The sequence below is a fragment of the Diprion similis genome, chromosome 8 (genome assembly GCF_021155765.1).
Source record: "Diprion similis isolate iyDipSimi1 chromosome 8, iyDipSimi1.1, whole genome shotgun sequence".
NCBI classification, from domain to species: Eukaryota; Metazoa; Arthropoda; class Insecta; order Hymenoptera; family Diprionidae; genus Diprion; species Diprion similis.
In genome coordinates this window covers 19,313,727-19,330,261 of record NC_060112.1, presented here as the reverse complement: position 1 = coordinate 19,330,261, position 16,535 = coordinate 19,313,727, and the positions used below count along the sequence as shown (strand labels likewise).

Here is a 16,535-nt window from a genome sequence, read left to right as displayed (position 1 = left end):
GCACAATAGGAACAGGCGACGCTGAATATATCATCGGAAGCGGCGTGCGGTAACTTACGCATATGAATATAATATGGGCATTAATAAGTCCAAACAGGTATTAAATGCGGCTAATATATGCGCGCTGAGTATTTCGAAGTCCTTCGTCCGCCTTGTAAAAGACTTTGCGGCAACAATGCCTCCGTCGTTTCCATTGTTTATCTTAATTCATTATTACTCGGACACATCGTAGTTTCTCTTTTCTCTCTTCTCATCGCATCAGAAAATCACGCCGGTGGTAAGGCTGTATGTAACTCAGCTACAGATTTAGTTCGCACGCAGGCAGGGCGGATCGACAAGGAATGCGATAAGTGTGTGTAAACGATCGTTTTTATTCTCTTCTCGTCAATACGATGAAGAACTCCTATATTCAAAAGTCCAGGGAATTCATGTTAAGGCATGTTTTGGGCGCACGGAGAGTTCACTTGTCCCGTGGAAGGCGTGTGGTTCCTCGACTCCGGGCGAGATGCGTGTTCCCATAAGGAGGGCGTGAAAGATGGTGTTCATAATTCGTCCTGGTCTGCTTTCATTCGGTATTAATCCCCATTAGTCTCCGTTGCTTCAGCACGCATACGAGTCCGCATAACGTACAATGGAATATGCGTTCGCAGGAAGTGCGCCGCGTATGTGTGCCGCGTGATATATCAGGGCGGTCGAGTATTACCATTACAATGCTTGACAACGGTGAATCGGGTGGATCGCGGCAGGACTTTCTGCTTCCAGCTGCTGGTGCCTTTTCGCCTTCTAGATGCAGTGGCTCACGGTCGTCCAGTCCGGGCGTTCTCCTCGCGACACCTATTCGCCCCGGCGGCATGCATTATGCATCTAATGTTAGTTACATGAGGTGGTAGACCAGTCCTCGCGGTGCGAGTCCTTGCCTAAAGACACGCGCTTGTCTACCTCACTCAGCCCAGGTGTCGCCAAGTCTAAAACGGGATCATTGCCTGTGACCAGAATCGTCGAGAGGAACCTTAAGAAACCGAACTCATCATCCGCTACCGCTCTACAGGGAAGAAATCAAAGGAAGCCGATTTCTTTGGAATGAGTTTGATTACAGAAATCCGAACGTGTGTTTCTTGCGTTTCCGGAATAAATTAGGATCAATTGGTGAAGGTCTACCGTGTTTGGAATTTTTTATCAACTTCTTTTTATAAAATATATAAGGTACACGCGATAATTAAACCTGGTATTGCTTCCCCTTTCTGCTGCCGCCATTCTTATCTCCGTGCAGTACCGGCACCAGAGTCGATGTAATTCCGTTTCAACCTGTTTGAAACGCTCTGTCTTCATTTGCTTTGGTTTGCATCAGCAAACGCTACGCTGCAACAGTAGGAAGAGCCTTACGTAATTGAGTGTGTTGTCACAGTAATGTTCGCGAAATTTTCACCGAGGCAAATAAACTTGTATAATACCGACAAAGTCGCTGAAGACTTGAAGAAAAATCTATATACTGCGAGGTGACCAATTATTTATTCGAGTTTTTCATTATTTTTTTTATTGCCATTGAGAGTATGTATCTTTGCGTGAACCTATGATTGATTTACCTCAAATGCAGAAATCATTAACGTTCAAATCGTAGTCATCTAATTTGAATAAGAATTTTTTTTTTCTCATTTCCATTAAGCGTGTGTAATTCATATGAGATTTAATTAAATTCAAGCAAAACAATCTCGAGTCGTAGGAAAGGCCATTAGTCTCGACAGGCGGTGCCGAACTCAGCCGACTGTCTTTCTCGGTACTGTTATGCGCCGACGTATAAAACGATAGAGATAGCGGTGGCATGCATTTGCATATTAATCCATATAATTAACCGCCTCTAACTAATCACTCACATTTAATTACCGGGAGTTACACAGCGCTTGGGCTCGCGTCTATTGCTAACTTCAACACAATGACGAAGGTGTCTGTCTTGGGGTTACCTCGTGCCAACAAGAAAAAGGTGATGTCATCCCTACAGAGTACCACCTCGTATATGTATGCGCACTTGCGCTGATCCCCGTTTGTCTATATCTATCGAAGCACCTTATGATAGAGGTTCAATTTTCACGTTCGAATAATCCACTGGAAAACCGATTCACTGAAATCATCGTTCTCCGGAGAAACGAACCTAGTTGTATACGTACGTATAATGGCCGTAGAGAAAAGATTATGAAACCTTGTTGAAAAAAATTATTGTCATAAGCTGCTGCAGCTGGTATTTTACAAGCATCAAAGCACTCGTGCCGTACAGATTACGTTCGAAGTCAGTTGGAATCGTCTTTGATAATATTCAGGTCCCACACAAATTTGCCACTGCTGTCAATTCGATCACTTGATAAGAACAAATTTATACACTAATTTGCGTATAACCTGTGCTGAGGCGAACGGGATATCGCTAAGAATTTTGTCGTCCAGGTTGGAATGAAACTTGAATGGCGAGTTTCTTGGTTCAAAAGGTCGCGCGTACTCGCCTCTGAAATATCTGATACGCCGTCAAAAGGATGAAGGAAGGAGGCACTAGGAAGTGCCGACGTTCAAGTCAGCAACTTTGTTCGGAATAATGTGATCGTCGTAAAAATAGGCACGCTGTAAACCGTAGACACAGAAAATTCCAAAGGTCAGTCCCTCCCCTCTGGTCCGCTTGCTCTCTTACCTCTTCCCATTCTCCACTCTCCATTCCTCCCCAGCCCTCCTCTCTTTTGTCCTGCAAGTGCGAGAGCAACAGAGACAGAAAAGAGGAGACAGAGAGATAGCCAATGAACAGACATTGCCCTCCGAGAGTCGTAACTTTATCAACCTGCTTGTACACCGTTTGTTGTTTATGAAGCTTTGCGACGCGGCGTAGTTGTGCGTATACTCTTGGTGAGCATCCTGCGTATTTCTTGTCCGGAAGAACTCCTGCGAATATATTCAGCTCTGCACGAGGGTCAAGTTTATTTTGAGAATCAATTTAAAATTCCAAGGTACGTATAATTTCTCATTCGGAGTTAATCGGCAGGAGTTCAACGTGTTCCTCGTTACACGGATCACCCGGGTCACCGCGCAGTCTGGTTATTACCGAGGCAAACGTACCGCGTAATTTGGATGGTTAACAACTGTTTAAAGACATTACCGGGTTGGATATTTTCGAAGCTTTATCCGTGGCTGCGCTGCAGAGTTGATTTCAGTTAGCATAAACGATATATTTATGAAATTTTTACAGTTTCGCGGTATGCTTGGTTCGGGTATTTTATTTAAAAAGAACGACCAACAGAGCTGACTGACATTAAAATCTACCTTAACCTACTAACGGAGCGAGATGAAGAGAGAGAGAACTCCGTCTTTCGCCATGTCTCATTAAAGCTGTCGCAAATGGTGGGTTTAACTAAAAAGTCCTTGGGAAACCGCAACGGTAGAGGCGACACAGATTTGACATAGAGAGAGATAGAGCTAAGTTAAATTAGAAACTGTCACTTTGTTAATTGTTTGTTTGGGAAACCGACTCCCCCGCCGTGTAATATTTATGTTGTCGGTGACAAATCTTACGATGAAACGTGGGAATTCAAGAAATTTGGTGGTGGCTGCAAACGGTGGATCGATCTATGGGATCGCAACGTCAACCCTAGGATTCATTTTCTTGTTGGCTTCTATTTTACTCGGAATTAAAAAATTCGGAGCGATTCATGAGGTTCGTAAATTCTTGCGACCAAAGTGATTTTCGCATCGCTTGATCGCCACTAAAGTCGTGTTCAGTTTTTTAGTCTGCTTTGCACAGTCCGAGGTAATATAATGATTTGAAATCTCGGTCCAAGTGCAACGAGTTGACGCCTGGAATCGGGCAGCAGATGCAAGCACGTATATCCTCAAAGCTTATCGGTAAAATTTACATGAGTAATTCAGCGTTTCCTTGAAGTGATTTAGTATTATTAGCGGTAAACTGTCGGTTCGGTGATGCGGTGATCCGTTTACTAAGGTGACAACCACGACGCCGTTCGAGCGGCGGATTCCGATAAAACCTCCCAGTATGGTCTACGACCGTTTGGACGAGTAATTAAATTGATTGAGGACTGAACAGCCGATTGAAGACGAGCGCATGGAACATCCGATGAGACTAAACAAAGGCCAGAGGCTGTAGTGCCATTACGGATCTTGATGAGCTGCGTTCGTTGGATATACTAGACGTTAATCTTTCTAACCCTCCACCTTCAAGACTTATGCGGAAGAACTTGATAGCGTGTTCGCAGTGCTATGGTCACTCCTCGCTTCAAGCTACTTTTTCGTCCAGGACTCGAAACACTCGTTTGGTAGGTCAAGATCATTGTCCAGGAGTATGAGATTGATTTCAAACTCTGAAAGCTAGGAATAAAGAAAGTTTCCGGATTGAAAATTAATGGAGGAAAAAAAGAATCGCGTTCAAGGTGGTGGGGTGAACGGAAGATCGAATAGCGCGGGAATGCGATGACACTTAGAAGCTTCTTACCGAAATTGAGGAGATTGGAGTGGCCACGCTTATATCCTGGGGTCAAGTGGAGGTTGCAGACCCGTTACGCAACGCGCGCAGCAGATTTTTTATATTGCGAAAGGGTCTCTGTCTTGGCGGCGGTGGCGGGGTGAGTATATCTCAGAATAGCTGAACGGTATGACAATCACGTAAAAGCTGGGATCCGCGGAATCCGGAATGTCGTAGATCAGAGGCTCGCGCCGCTTCGATTCCTGGTAAGTAGCGCACATAAATGCATAAGTTGCGCAGAGCCGCTGCTTTTAATTATTGCCGAAGACGCCATGCAGCGCGAGCGAGTCTGTCAGGTCCTGAATGTCGATGGAGGGGAAACGAGCAAATAATGAAAGCCGCCTTTGAGGTTGCCTCAGGATGATCAGGACTTACGGAGATATCCGCGATGCGGTTCACTGTAAGCGCCGCTGCGCTGCGTTCACAGAGGTAAAGGTCGTCATCGACCTACAGAGAAAAAAAATTCACCACGATCGAGGTATAACGAAACATCCTTCGGCCACCGAGATGTTGTTATGAATAAAATATATATTTCAGAATCTTCGGTTACCTTCTACCGTCGCCTTGCACTTTAATACACGTCGTTGAAGCGACATCTTCCAGCTCGAAAACTCGCAGGTCGCACTCGGCAAGCAATGGCAATTAACACAGCAGGTTAGGTGTCTGGTCGAATAAACCAGACCCATCAGTTCAACTCACAGCAAATAACAACTATTCACTTACGAGTAAGAGTACCTAACTGACAGTTGTAAACAGGTACCAAAAGGCAGAATGTCGCCATCGTAGATCAATATGCTTTTTCTTCGCCAAATAAGATACTCTTACCGATCCCATCCGACGCAGAAGACTGCAAGTGTTTGTCGATAATATATGGAGTTTGTATCATGTGACCACGAAATGGTCCTGTTTGACCCAATCTGAAAACCGCCTTGTCCCGGGAATAACGTTACGATGGACTACGTGTTCGTTTCGTTGTCACCGAGAGGGCTAACTTTTCACTCCTTATTACCCCGTTATCTGGCAGTGGGTAGAGTGCTACTTAAACCGGCTCTGCCAATAGCCAACACGGCTCGGTTAGTTACTCTGGTTGATATAGAAGAATGTCCATTAGCCCGATACACCTCGATCGGGCCGAAATCCCAACTGAAATTTAGCCTTCCAAATGCGGATTCCCGTTGCGACTGCTTTACGACAATATGTTCTTGGTTTCGCGGAGTTTGTCTATCGCGACAAAATAAATTCTCTCTTCATTCAAAGATGGTGGATGTATTATATTCTTATAACGAGGGTGTGTTTTTTTCACAACTTGAGGAAATATTATGGTGGAGAAAAAATACGAATAGGGCATTGAGGTATACAACTGCAAAATTAATTTCTATAACCTGTCAGCAGATTCGATTGAAACTAATGCAGCGCAGAATTATGTGAATTTCATTCGCAAAGTTGGCACAAAAAGAGGCGTAGGGTACCGGTGTTAATCACGTGGATACAAAGAATAAAAGAACACGAAACTTGCAATTTAGTTGGCCCCCTGCCGATGAAAGGTAAACTGTTCACGCGAAGCGTGGTTATCACAACGAGATACCTTTTATTTTATAGTCTTGGAAGCGAAAAGCCAACGTCATAATCAGCCAAAATTACGTTTACGTCGGTAGTAAACTCCAAGTTTATTTACGCCCGACTGACGACCTCTCGTAAAAAATTAATTTTATATTTAACTGCATGTGGTGCGTTCTTTCGAACCTTGCGGAAGATTCGACTTCCAGGGTACTTAGTAGCTTTTGACAAAAAATGGTACATGCAGGTACATGAGTATCATGATACTTCCGGTAGATTTTTTTTTTTTATTATATAATCATCCCTTTGATTTTGTTGCAAGTAAAGTGTAGCAAGCATTATACGCCACGTGGACGAAAAATAACATTGAAGTCGTCAAGTAAACTTCTCCTGTTATACTAACCGCAAGCAAGGCTTGTCGTGAAGGTCTATCTTGCAATCAGGAGACTTGTCCCCCTATCTTATGCGAGATCTAGACGTTAGTTTCACTAGAACAATTTACGAAGTCGCTTCATCAGTGTGACAACAGACGGCGGAAACTACTACCTACCTTCAACTTGGATGATTGCTACAATTAAACTTTTATTAGGTACTCAGCCTCTAAACATAGATCCCCAGTTTTATCAAATTTATGGTTATAGGGCAGCAGAGACATTATCCACGACGTACGTGCTTCATCCGTCACCACCTGTCTTTATTAATCACAGTAACGTCAATCAATTAGCAATTACTATACTTTAGACACCGTAATTTGAAAGCAGCAACCTTTATTGCTTGCATACAGGATTCATCAAGGTGATCCACTGCTGCATTTAATACATACGTGTGTACTGATTCAACCGCATCGGTCAAGAGATGCCGCGTCTCTCGTCGTCGACTGTAGGATGATCTTTGTTTCGTTGACTTCATCCTCATTCGATTTTGAATTTGTTTTAGCTAATAATTGTTGGAATCAATTTTTCCGGGTTTGTAGCAGTAGCTGTTTTCGGTAAGATTTCAATGTCACAGTGAGATGAAACCCGACTAAAACGTGATTTATCTGATGATACACGAAGAGGCTTCGGCAAAGAGAAGAGAACGCAGATAAGTGGCAGAGGATCATGAAACTGGATAGTCAGAGAGTTGGCAAGCACCTTGCGTCAGATGTAAATTTAACATCGCAGTACGCGGCGTACTGGGTAAAAGCGCATTTATGCTAATTACGAATGGGGCCCCATGGGTACTGTCAAAGATGCATATCTGGGGAATGTTTACGATACGGCTTCTGCAAAAAGATCGCATCTTACCTTCTCTTTATTCCTTTCGAATATGGCGACTTAACTAATTAGAACTAATTCGCTCGGTGTTAAGGCGACTCGAAAAAACTCCCCCCGTTACCACTGTCGGATAAGTATGCTGCACGACGCACGTATTAACGTCTCGGGATATGACTCGTTCCCGTGTGTAAGTTCCGTTGCAGCAGAGAGGCATTCGTCGCAAGTGTGTTGGTGCATCCGTACGGACGTAGAAAGTACCCAACTACGTTACACGACGTTACACTATACAGACGCGCTGTGGCACGCAGATCGCAGATAGCAGCCAGACTTTAAATATACGCAACGCGCCAGGCAAACCGAGTATGGATGGGCTCGGTTGATGGGTATCTCTTGACATTTAAATATCATGATATTCCAGAATCCGGGCGATCGTGCCGATCTTGTAACGCGGGCGTGAACATCCTCGACGTCCATCCTCGCTCTGTTTGTATCGACGTCGGCTCGACGGGCAGGCAGGACCGGCCCCGTTTGCCCACGCACGTATCCCTCCTTCCGTCCTTTTTTTCCTCTCCTCAAACATTCTAACCGATTTAAGTCCCTATTTCTCCCGCTGCCTTGCTTCTTTTGCTATTCCTCTGATTATTTCCTTTACTTGTTTTGTTACACCTCGTCTTGTAGGTACGGGCAATAGTATCAACGGCGGCACCATTCGGCACCAATTTACACACGTAAAGGAGATACTCGGGACGAGGATATGCACTTTGCTTCAGGCGTCGTCTGGTGGGCCGGACCGGTATACGGATTTCGCCGACCTGCACCATCGGCAATCCATTTATAGCATATCAGCGATTCAATATCGATCGTAAATATCTTATCGGTAAAAATATTTCTAGCATCTTTCTATACCTAGATGCACGATGCTGCTTATCCTTTTCCCAGATTTCTTCGATCGGCTTCGGATCCCACGTGACACTCTAGCGTCTCTGAAAGGTCTGCACTTCAGTGCCGCCCAGATGGTAGACGGCAAAACCGATATTCCTGGGTGGTCCGAACTAGTTATCTCCCGTGTCGATACACAGCACCTCGTAAGCTCGTTACCCAATGTCAATGCAAGGAGCAGGTTGTGATAATATTAACCACAGTCCTGCACCTGAGGCCTTGCCGCTTGCCGATGTGCCTCAGCTAAATCAGTGAACTTGATGAAACCGGTGCTATTCTGGGCGTGTTCGAAATCGGTCGGCTTTCACGTGAAATGGAAATATCTCTGCTCTACGCTTCGGCTCGAAAGTTCTTGACTTCGTTCTTGGGGGTGGGGAAAATGGAAAGAGCTTCAGTGGAACCGCAATCTTCGAGTAATGACATTCGTTAAAATAACTGAGATCAAATCGTTCTTGGTGTTCACTGACGTCGTGATGCGTATCTGTGCCGATTAATTTCTTCGATCAATTTTTCTTCTCGTGAAACGACCTATCCGAATTGCCTCTTACGGGCGTGGTGGACATTCGGGCTTTCGTGGTGTACGACTTTTAATGAGGATTAATCAATTGGGTCCGAGTACCGTTTCTTTTCTGAACTGGTTAAATAAATTCGTCAAAAAACTGTCAATTGACTTCGATCTGTGCACATCCATTTTCAGTCGTGCCAGATGGCATGCTGACAAATATATCTCTTCCAACGAATTCGATAAACTCCAGCACGTCAAATTAGCTGTACTGAAAATGTAGAAAGTGATATGAGGATTGACAGGTGTTAACTTTATAGGGTAATTGAAACAGTGAGGCGGAGATTCCACATCTGGCTGTTATCCTCAGCATCCAGTTATTCATGGTAAACACCTTGGGACATTTATTTTTACTTAGTAAAACAGGTGGTTATCTGGGCGTATATGCTGAACACGATGGTTTCCTAATCCTCGAGTCTGATTCCTCGGCGTCAGGTGTTTATCGCGTCCTCATCGCTGCATGCAAGTCGGCAATGTTTCCCTGGGCTTATCTCCCGGCGTGTCAGACGGAACAATCCATTCTCGGACATTCTACGGTGACGTTTACGCAGAAAATATTAATCTCCCAATGATCTAACCGCGAAATGCAAGCCGTTGCCGTACTCTGGGGTCAATCTTGAACGTGACTTGTAGAATATACTTATCGTTCCTTGAGAGACCGGCTACACAGTGTTATACATCTATATATATATATATGTATGTATGTTTAAAATATAATATAAGCGTTTTATAAATATATATATATATATATGTTATATATATATATATACATACATACATACATGCACATCAAAAATGGTGACAACCGGCTTGGAAAGTAGATATTAGCGGTAATTTTTATGTTCGAGCCTGAGGAGCGGGTCGCCGGGGAGCGCAATCAAATTCCATTACGTATCGGGCCTGGAGGCCGTTCTCAAAGTGACGGTGAATCGCTTCTGCTCTTGCTCTGCCAGCATCAGCTGAGCACCAATCGATCGAACGGGGTTCAAAGGTGTCCGATGGGGCACGGTAGCGTGCTGGTGTACGACGGGCTAGCCGGTAGTTGTGCCTAGCAGGGGATAATAATGCACCCATAAATCAAGGCCGTCGTTGTCTTCCTTATTGAATACGTCATCGGGACCTCCTTGGCAACTGTTTGTCAGTTATGCACCGCTGATCGAAACCCCGATCGTTTTCAATTACAATCGCATGACGCACGCGAAGAGATCGATCAAATTGACGGTTTTCGCACGAATCGTCCGAGAGCAGAAAATCGGACCCCCAATTTCTTCCAACATTTTTTATTGACGTTATCTTCCGCACCCGTCGACGTTCGTCGTCGCGGTGGAAGAATAAAGAGAAGAGAAAAAAAAACAAAAAGATAAAAATACAGGCGTTCATAAAAAAAAAAAAAAAAAAAAAAACAAGTAATCGCAAATAAATAATTTGCGTCGTAAATCAATCCTGTTACACGTAGTGCTGTCCGAAATTATTCACTGGCATTGACCGAAGACAGAAGACAACCGTCTGTCCGGTGATGGCCCCGCTATATCTACGGATAAGATACGCGGTATTGCAACGACGTTGAGCAGATCAATTACGAAGATACGTCGCTCGGCATCGCTGATCCTGCCAAAACCGCGCGGACCTGCTGCAGGTCCTCCCGGACGTCAGCTGTCTTCCAACTTCCTTGATTTATTCTCCCACTCTGTTCGACTGCATTGCATTCGGGTAACTTCAGCCGCGGCCGTACCGACGATTGCCGACGAGCATGCCATGCACTCGATCCCAATCCACGCACCACAAAGGCAAGCTTCCTCATCGCATTTAATTTAAATGATAATCGGGCCAACTTTCGAAGCGTTGCACTGCGATCCTGATGATTGTGAGGGTTTCCTTCTTTTGCTCTGCTAGCATCACCCAATTATTATTCGCCTTCCACCAGTCATTCGGTTACCGAGGGCCGCGGTGGTCTCTGACTGCTCCCATCAGGATCAAAGATATATCGAAGGTGTGAAATGGAGTTGAAAATCCGACACGGCGGTGCTCGCCGCGATATATCAACCTGTCGTTTCGCGCTTACGCAGAGCCTCCGTCTGCCTTTAGCAGTCAACGTCAAATGTTACACTAAAGAGGACCCAGAAGTAATTTAAAAAGATGGCTCGGAGAGAGAAGCGCAGTTCGTCTTCCTTACCGCAGACTCTTTTCGACAAGCTCCAAGCATCTCTTGGGTAGTCCGCCACTGACCACCAAGTCACCAGCCGTCAGGCACGCCCTGGTCACGCCACCTTGCTCTGGTTAACTCGCCGCAAGAGCGCGTGGCAATATTTAGCGATTTCCATGCGTTAGACGAGCGCGACTGGTCCGCTGTCTATGACTAGACAAGCGCTGCTGCTCTGGTGTAAGGAATGGCTACCGCGGTGCCACGCGTCAACCTTATAATTAAGTGGTACCGATGTATACGGATCTAATCTGCATCTGTAGAATACGCAATAAATCGCCGGACGGAAATTAATTAAAGAATAAGTCAAGCCAGGAGCAAAGTCGTTATTCAAATGGCAAGGAAATATCAGAGTTGCGGCGTTAGTTCCCCGCAGGTGTAGAGTAGTAGCACGATCGTTTTTACTACCTATCCACTGTATGCCTAATGCCCGAGCTTGTTCTTCGTATCTCGAGAAACCTAACGCCGCTTTTAACAAGAGTGCGTTACTGTTAATGGTCTCAAGGTAAATAAAACATTTGTTCCACGAACAATGACTCGTGGCTGTATACTCAAGCGTTGAAACTTGGTACGCGAAGTAGGAAGTTGAATAAAATTTCAACCTAAACGTCACGCGGTCGCGTCATGGAATCTCTAATGTGTTTTTAGAATGTTGAACAAAAACGTTTGTGGTATCTAGCGCATGCTGCGACGGCAACAGTAGCTGGACTCGCGATGCCTCCGCGACTTGGATTTCATTAACGAAGCGCCCCCGCATGTCTCGTGATTTGATAGCCAACTCGCCTGGAAACTCTCGGGCATTTACGTCTCGAACGTAGCTTGAAAGTATCCCTCCGGGCGCGGTGCTTACTTGTAAATTGAATACACGGACACGCACGATTACCGAATTAAACCGCGATTCGCCCTCTCGCCCTCGGGGCATTTATTCGTTGAACGTAGCGTCACGAAATTTACGTGGATCCCTTCGGTACCGCTCTTAATATATTCCGCGATATTCCCAGCGGAGTAAACGAGTGAGTGAGTGAGTGAGTGAGTGAGTAAATGAATGAGTGAATAAGTGAGTGAGTGAGTGAGCCGGGTAGGTAATTAGTTGCAGTCAGTCTCGTGCGGATCCGACGCGTGTCCTGAATCTCTCCACCGTGTCCGTAGGGACCCCCGTCTTCTGCTGCGAATCTTCCCAAAGTCTTGGACCACGGAGAACTTTCTACTCGTGGAGATTCACGCGTCGCCTTTCCACGTATCATATTTTTCATCGGATCTGACCTCGGTTGTATAAACTTTCGTATTATCTTGTCTTTGCGCGGGATGTTTCGTCGAATTCATTTTCCCTCACTGCTCTCGGATAATCGCGCGTTGATCGCGGGATTTCGCCAGGTTGATGGACGCGGGGAGAGGAGGCTGTTTTTCAAATTCAACGCGGACAAGCGGTCGGTGGGTAATTCACTTTGAGCCCAGGCTGAACTGAACGTAAATGCTTAAACAACTGCTGCCAAGCATAATGAGGCGACTGGCTCTGTCGGCTCGAGTAGCCAGGTAGCAGCAGCCAGGTAGCCTTTCTAACCGGACCCTTCGTAATGGGTATATAATAAGTTCAGTTGCACAATTAATATTATAAATATTCCGCTAATATAGGCGTTATGTAACCAATGCCTTCTCACGTCGCTACTACTTATCGACCCCGACGCACGGGCTCGATTACATTTATACACGTACGCGCGCACACCGAGTTTAACCGATTTATAAGCTGGAAAAAATTCACACGTCGCACCTAGCCATCTAAAACACTTGGGAATTATATTTGCTTTTCACTGTGTGCCTACGACATACTCGGGAACAAAAATGAAACCTTTCTTTTTTTTTTTTTTTTATACACAAAAGTTGTCTTCCGATCTACAAATCACAACGTAAGTTGATCTAATGCCGATTTTTCGTATATCTACACAGAGACTGATACTTTTATTCAGTGTCTTATCACTATATGATGCCTACAAGAGATATCGCGTGAAAGTCGAATCGATTCGAGAAGGGCAGGGTTTTCGATCGCTCCCTGCATCGCTGTACAGTACGCAGCATCCGAACTGCCTTGCGAATCATTATCATAGGCGCAAGATATTACAGAGCGTACAGTATTAATTTACCGTCGTTTCAGGTATCGTAATTCACTTGGCAAATGAGGTTAAGCAATTCGCGCGCAGTCCGCGGATCAGCGTGAGAAATTGTAATTGATTTTTTCACCATATCTCACTGGGTATCGTTGTGGCTTTCCAGTGAAAATTTTACTTGCGTCAGAGAAGTCGTAATCAGTCCGTCTTAGTCGTATACTCCGAACTGGTCTGACGTTCTACGTAGGCACGTACGTGCGCAGGTGGTATAAGAATTAACTTTCGTTACCTTTGAACTACGATTTTCTTGATACACGCTGTATGTGTATACATTATAGGCGTATCTACTGTAGAACCGCGCTTGTTTCCTTATGCAATACGTAAGTTAACGCAGACCGCGTAACGCTCCCGTGCACCTCTTTCATACCTACTTATTGCACCGCCGCGCCGTTCCAAATATGGGTACCTAGGATTACGTAGTTTACAGAAAACGGGACGCCCGATGGTGGTTTGGTACCTAAAATTAAATTCTCTCGTGCATGTCGCGTGCGGTATTCCCAGAGGAGCCGATCCAATTCCAAAAGCAATTTCGCCACATTATATACGGAAAATGGGAGAAATCTAGCGAAAGTAATCTAGTAAAGTACGCGTTCCTAAGTAATGTCTACGTGGATGTTGCAACTGTTTTCGTTCGTAATCACAATCAGCTAATAATCTCTCAAGAATATAATACCATATTCAATACGATATGATAATATGCTTCGTTACGTTTCATCTTGTGTTTCTAGTAACATTGAATCGAGTAGTTAGAGCAAATCTAAGTGGAGAATTATGGTTTCAAAATTTACCACGCCCCCGAAAAAAAAAAAAAAAAAAAAAAACACGACGACAACAAAGAGCACTGATATAAAAGTGATAAAAATGGCGATTGGAAAATAAAGTTAACGTTTCTACAAGTGCTTGTCTTAAGAATGATCAATTGATTGATTTCCGTAACTTCAAATTACGCAAGCGGTTATCAAGCAAGCCATAGATACCGGTCAGTAATTGTATCCAAGATAATCAGATGCTCCGATGTTCGTCCGATAGCGCATCTCGAGGTTCATATGAAAATTGAGCAGCTTGAACTCTCGGAAATTCGTCGATTGCTTCCGCCGTTCGTTCGTGGAGGGTCGAAAGGCAAGATGAAATTGCACTGTCATTATGCTTCGCAAATTCATCGGCGGGAGTTGCATCGGCGCGTCAATAGTTATCGTGATTTCGCACCGACGATTCAATCGTCTCTTCGTCGAACCGACCAGCCGCCGTTCTGATCGATGGATCGATATCTTGCACCCATCTCGAGAGGCTGGAGATTTCGCGGGTTCCTCAGAGAAGTATCGCGTGGACTCAGGTCAGCGCGAAGCTTCCCACGTCTCACGTATGATAATTTAATCTCGATGTAATTTTGCAATTATTCAATTTACGGATATGGGTGAAAACCGAACCTCCACCCGTGTTACACACGAGCAATTCCACACTCCGTTCCTCGGTATTTTCGTAGCTACGCCTAGTCGGACGACCAGCTTCAACGCCGACTTCTATTCACCCATGTGACCCGGCTAAGCCTAGCCTAGCCTAGCCTAACCTGAGCTGAGATATCGGCCCTGCATCTTACCCCTTGGAGTCGTAACTTCCTGCCATGCGGGCGCCTCGCGATGCCGGTGATAAGATGAAAATGAACATTCTTTCCTCATTGAATTGCCGTCAGGTAGTCGGTCTCGGATCTGCATGGTTAAACGGTGAATTGGCCGGTGAAAAAACGGCTGAATTCAATGCTGCCGACTCTCTGCATATGCATGTCGAATTTACCGTATATACCTACACGCGCCGGCTGCTGAGTTGTGTTCGATTAAGTCGGTACACGCGACCGCTGACCGCAGCCGACGACATTTCAGCAGAAGCACCTCGGGCCGTTAGAATTTCTACTTGTTTGAAATATATGCCGGGTGTCCCCGGCGTCTGGCGGCGTCATTTTTCAACACATTTCGTCAATAAATATTCCAGCGAGATTGCGGCTACCGTCTGGTCTGGTCTTCATTTGCAGTAACCCCGGAAGTAAAAAAGCCGTGATTGCAACGACCGAACGTCCCGAGATGCCCGATAAATTGTGAACAGATTTTCTGCCGACATATTGCTCGTGCGCATGTAATATTGCAAAACCGCATCTTCATGGGTGGCCTATGGTTTGTTGACCGAGTCGCAGAACCGCGCGGTAAGAAGAAGGCTACAAGTAATTATTGTTTCGTACTTCTATCCGCCTGCAGTGTACCGCAGTTGGCGTACATGAAGATGTAATTGTTTCGACGTTTTAATAACAACCCTCGCCTACGTAGAGCTGATTCGCATTGCTCGCGAAAGAAAACCGAGGTGGGATAATAGGCGCGCGGGGCTTGAGACGAGGAATAAACACGCACGCATACCTAAAGTACAAGGGATCGTCGAGCACTGAACACTTATAGGTACCCAGTCCCACAACCTGACCGATATGCTGATACCGAGTCGAGATATTACTCTTAATTATTATATGACGACTCTATCGCACGCGGCTCTAGCAACGGCATGCAAAGTAAATGTCGTTAGTCTTATACTTTATTGAAATGCCTCGCCGGTAATTGATCTATTAGCATTCGTTGGCCTTTGGCGTAACTGCGATCTACACCCGGCTAGGTATATATATGTATATAAGTATTATTCTTAGAAAGAAAAGAATACAATTGTAATTGGAGCTTTCGCTCCACAGGTTGGTTTAATTGCTTCAACAGTCGTCGAGTATGATCGTTGTTGCAATGCTGCAGTTTTTAGGACGCGTAAAAACATCGCGTAAGCCGTTTTAGAGTGAGTTTAAATACACTCGGTATTCTGTCGATATTACCTGACTGCTGTTTTGCGGAAATTCTTCTGATTTTAATGTGGATTATTATCGGCGGTAACTGCGGTTTAACTGCAATGCAATGTGCGCGTGACTGTTTATATTATACCAGGTGTCGCGGCCTGAGAGCCGACCGACGTGTCGTTGTGTGCTGCTGGGGTGCCTACGGTACTATTACTGCATACGGTTTCGTTTCGAACTAGGATCACAATGCACAATATGTCGAGTACAGGCCTGCATGAATCACGGAACACGTTTAATTTATAGTGCGAATATAAAATACGCTTTGTACCAGTATATAACTAGAGTTCGCACTGCTCCAGCTGTTGCGTGTAGCACCGCAAAAACGACGCACGCTATATAGTAGTGAAATTTTATCGGGGCATAATTATTACTATTATACCGTTCATGAATCACGCCGGATCTCAATTGTGCGTAGATTATTATTATCACCGTGACGATCCTGTCTTTTATTGCCCGACGAGGTGAACTAGGGTTTTA

General features: G+C 45.0%; 1 protein-coding gene across 3 annotated transcripts in view; it reads left to right on the top strand.

Moving 5' to 3' along the window:
* The window catches only part of LOC124408808 (AF4/FMR2 family member lilli-like), a 252,252-nt gene that overhangs the window by 98,750 nt on the left and 136,967 nt on the right, over positions 1-16,535 (top strand). The window lies entirely within an intron of this gene.